Raw genomic sequence first — 8,944 nt, forward strand, 5'->3', positions numbered from 1 at the left:
GGCACACATGACAAACACTTGCTTGCTGTGAAATCACTGAGCTGTTACTGCTCTGTTCTTATATTAGTGCCGTCAAATGTCATACAGATTTTATAGTAGAGAGCTGGCAGGTTAAAAAAAACCTTTGTGACAGATCTTAGCCGGGTACGATCTATGGATGTAGTAATAGCTTCAAGCAATATTTTCATGACTAAATATGAATTATCTCCATGATTTCTAATATTCAAATCAAAAACCTGCTTTTTCATCCCCTGAAAGTTCAAAACCCAAAGATATTTAGACTCATATAACACAAAGGAAATCAGCATTTTCTGACATTTAGGCATCTGTTGATAGACTAATCAGTCGAGTCACTGCAGGGTTGAACTTCAATCAAATCTAAAAGAGCAAAATGAATAAAGTTCAAATAAATAACAACATCAAGGCTTGGCTGAAGAGGTACCGAAGTTTGCAGGATTGACAGTTCAATATGAGAGAGGCCCGAGGGAACCAGATGATTCCAATTGGATGGATCGTGTACGTGTGTGCATGCGTGTGTGTGTGTGTGTGTGTGTGTGTGTGTGTGTGTGTGTGTGTGCGTACACAGTGCATGGCACTGGGACAATCCAGGGTGAAGTTGTGAGGCCGTATGATGAATGTTGCCCCCTAACCAGGACTGAAAGGGGACGATTAAACCCCGTCCACCAATCACCTCCCCTGGAGCTTGAAGGAAACCACCGGGGAAAGAGTCTCTGCTTTCAGCAGAGGACACACAAAGACAAACGCCTACTGTATGCACACACACATTTAAAAACTCCTGAGCCTTGTTGACTCAGAGTTGAATATTTGCACATATCAGCAAACCCAGTAAACTTGATATGATTTAGTTCAGAGTGTCTGGATTCTGTTTGAAGGTCCAAACTGATGCCTAAATGTAAATCGATGCATAACCTCAGCTTTTTTCTAATATGTGTCCAGAGATGGTGAAGAAAGGGGAAAATGTGCTGATACAGAAATGTTCTTCATCCACTGAAGAGTCTTCACCGAATTTCAATTAATGTTTGTGCGTTTAGTTGAATCCCACATTCAACACCTCGTAACGCCGCTTCTAAATATCTTTTTTGGAGGAACTGGCACACGGCTGCAAATGCACCGCTGTATCTGTGATGTCATCAAGGTTCCTCTGCGGTGATCAATCAGCCAAACACACACAGTAAAGTGCACACACACACACACACACACACACACAACAGCACCCCACAGGGGAAGTGACACGGCTCTGAAGGTCAGTGGCTACAAAACAGTCTGATTCCCAGAGGTTTTTGTGACTTTCAGACAGCCTGCTCTCTCTCCCACTTTCACTTTCAAAGCAGCTGCTTTTCATGCATGTTACACTCATGAGCCCTGAGTGACACCTGTCTGCAGGGATGAGGAGAACTCTTTCACGGTTTGGGTGAAATTTCCCAAACACACACACACACGAGAACACTGTGTCATCACAGCTGCTCAGTTTGTTTGCAGCCACACGTGTCTCTACAAAGTGTGATCCTAAATATCACGTTCATTTTCATTTCTGCCAGTCGTGATCACACCTCGGTCTCCTACAGCCCAACACGTCACTGTTTTCGACAAAAACTGATGAATATGCTGCGCATCACATGCAGCCGAACGCTCCAGCTCAACACTAACTTTCCATACAGCACAAAGCTGATAAAACCTGCGAGCTGCAGCCCAAAAAAGCAGACACGTCATCTTTTTCAGACCATTTAAGAAACAGCAACATATCCTCCAACGCAAGAAAAAGCTTTATTTGCCAAACCATAAATGCGAACAGCATCCGGGGAGTTGTAAACGGCGTCTGGTCGGTGTGTGCGGCTCCAAAGGTTAATGAGCTGTGTGCTCTGTCGGAGGAAAAGGAGACAACGATGCTCTTTACGGTACAGGAGGCGTTACTCGCCCAAGGGGCCGCCGCAACGACACCACTCAGATCTCATTATCAGGCGTATTGATTAGTCATGGCCGCCTGCCCCTCCACCCACACACACACAGACCCTAAATGACATTCACAGACAGAGAAGTAGAAATGATTGCACTTCCCTCGCACACAGAGGCACTGCAAGGGTCCCTTAAATCCTGCAAGGATATGTTTTATTTAACCGAGAGCATCAAGAATTTCCTGCTATATATATATATATATATATAACTTCTATATAACTTCTTAGCCTGCAGATTTTTTTTTTTGCATGTGTTAAAAGTGAACAAGTTTTGGGCACGAAATTTAAAAAGATAGGACAGAAACATTTATTCAGCTTCCCTGTCAGAGTCTAGTTAGGATGACACATATGGGCTCTTTAGCGCCAATCAAAGGTCCCCACTCCCACACACACATTTCAGCAAACACACCTAGGAAAATGACACACTCCACATTCATAATGTGCTCGCTCTCACCCACACAGCCACTCCACGGGGGACAAACACGCGCTCGAACATACACGGACGTTTTACAGCCCCTAATGTGAAGCTGTCATTTTGTTCCAAGAGAAAATTGCTTTAATTAAAATTAGCACAGCGGTAATAGGTGAGCTGTTGAAAGGCTTGAGCACTGCTCTGTGTCAGCCCACATGTTCCCAGCATCACGGATGAACCGTGTTTCCGTAACGCGGCCTTCCTGTGTTCTGGTGGCATCTGCACAGAAATCGCTGATATTAATCAGAGGATTTTTTAAAAAGTCATTAAGCCTCAGCTTTGCTTGGTTTATCACTCCTTTACAAACTGGCACATTTTCACATTTAGCCTTTTTGTTGGTTACATGTTTGCCAAGATGCAAAGAAATAAACTCTCAGGACCAGAAAAGAAATCCATCTCTAGATGGTAAAGTAACATATGCTGCCTCTTCGCCCCAACTTCCCACCTGCCATGACCTGCTCTCCTGTGGACGTGGGCATGGTGCCTGGCATCGGCAGCTCCTGGCAGCAGGTGGCTCCCCCACCTGGAAACCTGAAACTGGAAGAGCACGAGGATCAGACCGGCTTTGGTTAGGATAAGAACCTGAGGAAGGATTAGTGTGACCGAATGAAATGAAACCATCGTGGCTGAATCGTGCTGTTAAAATGCTTCAGGAAACAAAAGTGAGGCGTGATTTGTCTTCCTGTGGGAGGAATCCCGAGTCTTTAGTGAACTGCACTGACTGTGCTGTGTGTTCATCCTCCCCGGACGCTGCCGATGACTTTAAGGTACCAGAAAGAGCCTGAATCACTTTTGTACTGGAGCATGAAATTAAAAAATAAAGGACTCATGTGGCTATAAATTGATTTTTGCTTTCGATCTCAGTCAAGTAGTTTAAACAAAGTTTGGCACTTGATAACTTCCATACTCAGCTGAGCATTTCTATTGGTCCTTTAGCGGAAGCAGCAGAGAGGTTTGTGATTTGACAGGCGCACACAAACACCGACTTATTACTGATATTTATCAGTGTCCATACAAAGAATGACCTTCACACCCGCGTCGGTCTAAGCTGTGTTTGAACCATCAGGTCTTTGCTCTCATGTTCTCCTCGTGACACATTCAAGTCTTTCTTTACGACAAAGTTGTCTCGCGTATGAATCGTCTTTGTATTATTGTGCCGAGACCACATTTGTGATTGGCTGCTCGCCCTGCGGGAGGCCGGAGTGGGTGGGGAGCTTTAAGAGTCGCTGCCTGCCTTCAGTCGTGTCTCGGAGCAAAGCGACTCTCAGCAGCAGCAGCAGCAGAAGAAGGAGGAACAAGCGGAGGCGCAGGAGGAGGAGGAGAGCCGAGCACATCCTAAAGTTTGTAGCTGCAGCTGTCTGGATGCAGCGGACGCACGTACTGCGCACCTGAATCAGGTTGGTGTCGTATGACGGGCAGAGATCTGCGGGCACGCAGCTCTGTAATGACTGCGACTGAAAAACAGCAGGCAGGCAGCGATCATTTAAGTAATCACAGCTCAAGTGTTCAGCGGGGCGCCTTCGTAAGACTGCCGTGTGTCGTCGTGTCGCTCCAAGTTCAAAAGTCCGCAGACGATCCGTTTGCCATTTGTGGCAAAACTTTCTCTGCTCTGTCCTCCTGGAGCTCAGCCCCAGCCTGCCAAAGCACTATTAGCTGATCAGTGTTTCTGCCAGAGAGCAGCAGCAAATGCTCCTGTAGGTTTGGGAATAAATGGGGGTGAAGATCGAAGGGTCGGACGACCCAAACTGAAAACACAGACGCTGCTGCATCGTTCCCATCATCGTCTGATTGTTTCATCTGTTGGAAATGTTGTAAAAATGTTTATCAAGGCAGCGTAGTTTCTGCCGTTTTAAGAAGGTAACCTTAGATCAGTAACCACGTGACCTGCTCACCTGGATATGCTTGAAAAAAAAACATGCTATGGCCCGCTGTACCATGAAATTACTCTTGAAAGACAGAATTAATTCTCTGCTCATAGCCCTGTGCAGGCCACCTTCAGGAACTGAATTATCCTGCTGAAATGGGCTGTTGTTGCTGCTCTCTGAGTGCCCTGCAGGGCATCAGGTAGGACAATAAGATGGCACAGGTGCATACGTCCTACACAAATGGCAGAACTGGAGTCATTTCAACGTTGGTCAGAATAAAAATAGACGTTGGTTTCATCGTGAATTGAATTTGCTCGTATATTTGAAATCCATCTGCACACTGTGATCGGCTCTGTGCAGCTATCGTGCAGTTTGGGTTTTGGCCTGTCCTGCACCGTATCGTTAACTTATCAAAGTATAAATCTGTGTCAGCCATTGGATGCTCCACAGCCTCCTTGGCTTCTTCCATCCATATTGTCTCCTGTTACAGTGACAACTGCTGAATAATTTACCGTGCCTCGCTAACTGTAATCAGGAATCCAAGTTTGGGTATCTGATGGTGATTGCTGAGCAGAGAGGTTCAGTGCTTTGGAGACCAGTTGGAGCTTTCAGATTAAAATGTAAGTGATACCCCAAAAAGAGAGCTATTTAATTGTCTTGGCTTAAAATAGAACCAATAAAAAGACTCGCTCCGGTGTCTACACTGTGCTGGCGGCTGCATATCAGTGAGGCAAAGTACAGCTTCATCTGTCTAAAGTACAGACAGACATCGTGCTGTAATGCATAGTTACATATTTCATAAAAACGTTTTGTTTTTCTTAAATACTCCATTGGTATCTCGCTGCACTGCAGCTTTTAGACTTCTTCTGTGGTTTTGCTTGCACATTGACGAGCCAAGGCACCTTCATGCAAGGCAAACATGACAATCGAGAGCCATGGATTGCTTTCTCCTCCTGTATACAGACTAAATATGCAGGCAAACCGTAAGATTTTTACCTGGAAGAGTTGAGTTTGTACACAGCGTTCAGTTTGGATGAAGAGGAATTTACAGAAAAAGGAAGAAATTAATGTGAAGTAATGGTCTGTGGCTACTCTCAGCTTACCAGTTCAGATAAAAACACAGCGTAGTAACGCTGAGTGCCACAGTCATCGAGTAATGACATCGAGAGATGGAAAGAAAAGAGGGAACCCAGGTGGGTTTAAGCCCGTCTTCCTCGCCTGTCAGGATCGACAGCATGGAGCACGTTATGTCTCACTGTGTCACTGTCATTAGCTTTGGCATCATTTACTCTCTGTTGCTCACCAGGGTGGCTGCTTTATTACGTTGTTTGGCCCTCGTTTAAAATCGGCCGAATAAGGAGACAAAGTCGCTCGCGTGTCTTTGCTGCATGGTTTTAATTTCACTCCTGAAACGACTTCTTCGCGTGAACCTGAATCACCTGTATGTTACACTAAGCATGTACCTCATGTAGCACCACAGCCCAGTGAGCATAAACATCCCTTCTGCAGCAGGAAGGTAGAAATGACTTGTGTGTCAGAGGAGATGCAGCAAAGTCGCTGTAGGTCTTCAACGTTAACAAGTAAGAGTGACGTGGCTGGCTTCGATTCCTCGCTGAAGATCAGCCATCAAATATTCATCAAGCCCATAACTTATCAGCCTTCTGTATCTGACTCTGGGATTTATTTGCTCTGCTTCAGCTCGAAGCACTGACAGAAACTCCCCCACACGATTCTGTTAACTCCTCTGGGAAGAGAAAGGGAGACCAGTTCACTTACTGGAGTGACTCTGCCGATGGCTCATGATGCACGCTGTGCACAGAAGCTGTCCTTTCTTCTGCCCCAGGTATTTGGGAGGCTTAAGACCCCACACCCAGCTCCCTGTTAGCTCGGTAGTCAGATCAGGACAGCGTAGCGTCACTTCAGCAGATGTCCGAGGTTTTGCTTCGACTCTTCTTCTGTGCTGAGGACTCCGGCTCGGGGCTTCTTTTGTCTCTGGGGAGCAGAGCCGTGTGCACCCTGCTGGGCAAAGTTATTTCAGCTTCACAGTTTGAATCAGCACTTTGCTCACTAGTTAAAACTCCTCTCATTCTTTAAAGGCAGACCAGTTTGCTGAACATTTCACCCTGATATTCTACTCTCACGGCGTTGGGTGGGGGCCGCTAGTTTTTATTCCCTCGTTGACTGAAAAGCATTGTTTTACATCCGGACTCTGACTTTCAGGGTCATTTCCTTTTACTGTCCGGGAGAAAGCTTTTGCCTTTTTTCCTTCTTTATGCTGACTCTCAGCCCTTTTCCACCTTGGATCTGAGCAAGTGTCGTGTGGGCAGGGCATGTAAAATATATGGCCGTCACCCTGGGCCGGCTGACTGGCTGGCACAGGTTCTGTTCTGTCCCAGTGGGCTTGACAGAATGGCTGTGATGGGAGGAAAGTGCTGCCTTCTGGCTTTAAGAGTGCTGACATCTCCATACTGCTCCTCACATGCACTCGCACACCTTCCATCTCATCTGTTTGCTTCTCCCTTCTTTCACCTCCTTCAGATTTCTTACCTGCAGATGCCCCCCCCCCCCCTACACACCTCTGCTCTGTGTGAACTTGCAGACTTGAGTCACAGATATTCGCGCTGCCACCTTCCTGCTTTTTTTTCCTCATCATTTGTTGACCACTCCTCACTTCACCACCAGCTCTCTCTCTGAGGTCTTTCAAGGTGAGCTGCTGTATGTTCTTCGACTTCTCTCATCCTCTTATCCGTTCTCTAAATTAATAAAAAAATGTTTTAAGAAGCCCACTCACGAGCCTTTGTCCACCCACTGCTGATCTGCTCAAACTTGTGAACTGGTCTCCTTTCATCCTCATCATTGTGTGAATATTTCATGTCTGTGATTTGTGAATTAAACATAGGATCTAGGCAGATATGATTGGGCTGACATTTATTCACACTGACTGGTGGGACGGATGGGTTCGACCTGATTAGAGCTGCGGTGGTGAACAGGAGCGTCCTGTCAGCACACCTGCATCGGTGAGGTAGACGTGTTCTCAGGAGTCTCTTTGCTTTGAGTCGACCCCCAAAGGTCTCATAAATAGGAACGAATGACATTTATAGTTTAGAGAGTTACGACTTTGGTCCAATAAAATTCACTCTGTGAGTGTGTGCATTTAATCTTTCTGGGGGTTTTTTAGTAATACTTTTATAGCTGCTAATATTTTCTATGACATTTATTTTACAGTAACCTTATTTAGCAGTGGAGGAGGGCAATAAAACACTGAACACACCATGCAATGCTCTTAATATCCAATCAAAGGTCTTTTATGCTCTGAAATCATGGCCAAATATTTCAACTCTGTCTGTGTAACGCTTTCTATTAGCACACAAAAACACACCGGAAAGTTGGGAATATATTTTTAAGCTAATAAATCTCATGATTTTCCTATTGTTTTATTCCTTCCCTGTAGGACTGATATTTGACATTTCTTGAGCTGCGTTTTAATATTTAAATTGAATTAACTCCAGTGAAACAGTCCATAAAATACAAGGAGAGCTGCTTATCCCCACTAATCTGGAAAGTGGTGTGTATATATGTCCAGCTTTCAGAAACTAGTTGAAAACGGTGGCATTTACTAAGTGTTCACTTTTAAGGTGTTTTCCTCATGCATTAAAGGTGTTTATACATATATTGTACATCAACCATCTGTACAGTATGTCCCGTGTTACAAAGTAACTTATAAGGCCTTGCACGGCCTAGAATTTCTTTATTTTGTAGTTAATCCCATATATAGAAAAAATAAAAAACATTTACAGTGTAGCTCATTAGACTTCAGTCGCCTCCGTCACTCACTACAGCCCTCTCTGCTGAATCATACCTCTCATTAACCTCTGTCTCTCTTCCACAGCATGTCTTTATCCTGTCTTCCTTCTCTCACCCCAACCAATCACAGCAGATGGCCCCGCCCCTCCCTAAGCCTGGTTCTGACGGAGGTTTCTTCCTGTTAAAAGGGAGTTTTTCCTTCCCACTGTCGCCAAAGTGCTGCTCATAGGGGGTCATATGATTGTTGGGTTTTTCTCTCTATGTATTACTCTATGTATTATTGTAAGGTCGACCTTGCAGTATAAAGCACCTTGAGGCGACTGTTGTGGCGCTGGATAAATCAAATTGAATAGACTGTCTCGGTCTCTATAGATGATTTTCCTTTCCTCACTTTTCTATGGAGCATGTTTTGTTAAACTTGTGTTTTGCCTGATGACAACAGCAACAGGCTGCAGCCCCAACATGTCCCCGAGTAGGATAAGCAGTTAAGACAATGGATGGTTGGATGGATTGTAAGTTAGCAGGAATTGGACCTTTGAGTAATAAGTGTGTGTGAAGGTGGCTGTAGGTGCTAGCTGCTGCCCACCATCACTTCAGCTAATTCACATCACTGAACTTCAGCTCTCGATTGTGTTTTTTGGCGTTTGTCTCTGTTGCAGCATTTATAATTGGATTGTATCACAAATAATACAGCTTCTTGATTAGTTAACTGTAATGGCAACCCGTCCAAGAACTCTGCCGGGTACGAACCTCTTCTATGAGCATGGTCTCCTCTAGCTCCGAAACAACATCACCTAGCATTGACCACAGTACTGAATAGAGCAGGGCGA

General features: G+C 45.1%; 1 protein-coding gene across 1 annotated transcript in view; it reads left to right on the forward strand.

The window, feature by feature from the left end:
- The first annotated feature begins 3,663 nt into the window (after positions 1-3,663).
- ctxn1 (cortexin 1) overlaps positions 3,664-8,944 on the forward strand; it is a 15,082-nt gene continuing 9,801 nt past the window's right edge. The window contains exon 1 of the mRNA XM_005746792.1: positions 3,664-3,842. The gene's annotated coding sequence lies outside the window, so the exon portion shown is untranslated. The remainder of the gene's footprint in view (positions 3,843-8,944) is intronic.

Source organism: Pundamilia nyererei, unplaced genomic scaffold, assembly GCF_000239375.1.
Source record: "Pundamilia nyererei isolate P.nyererei 1_Seehausen unplaced genomic scaffold, PunNye1.0 scaffold00183, whole genome shotgun sequence".
NCBI lineage: Eukaryota > Metazoa > Chordata > Actinopteri > Cichliformes > Cichlidae > Pundamilia > Pundamilia nyererei.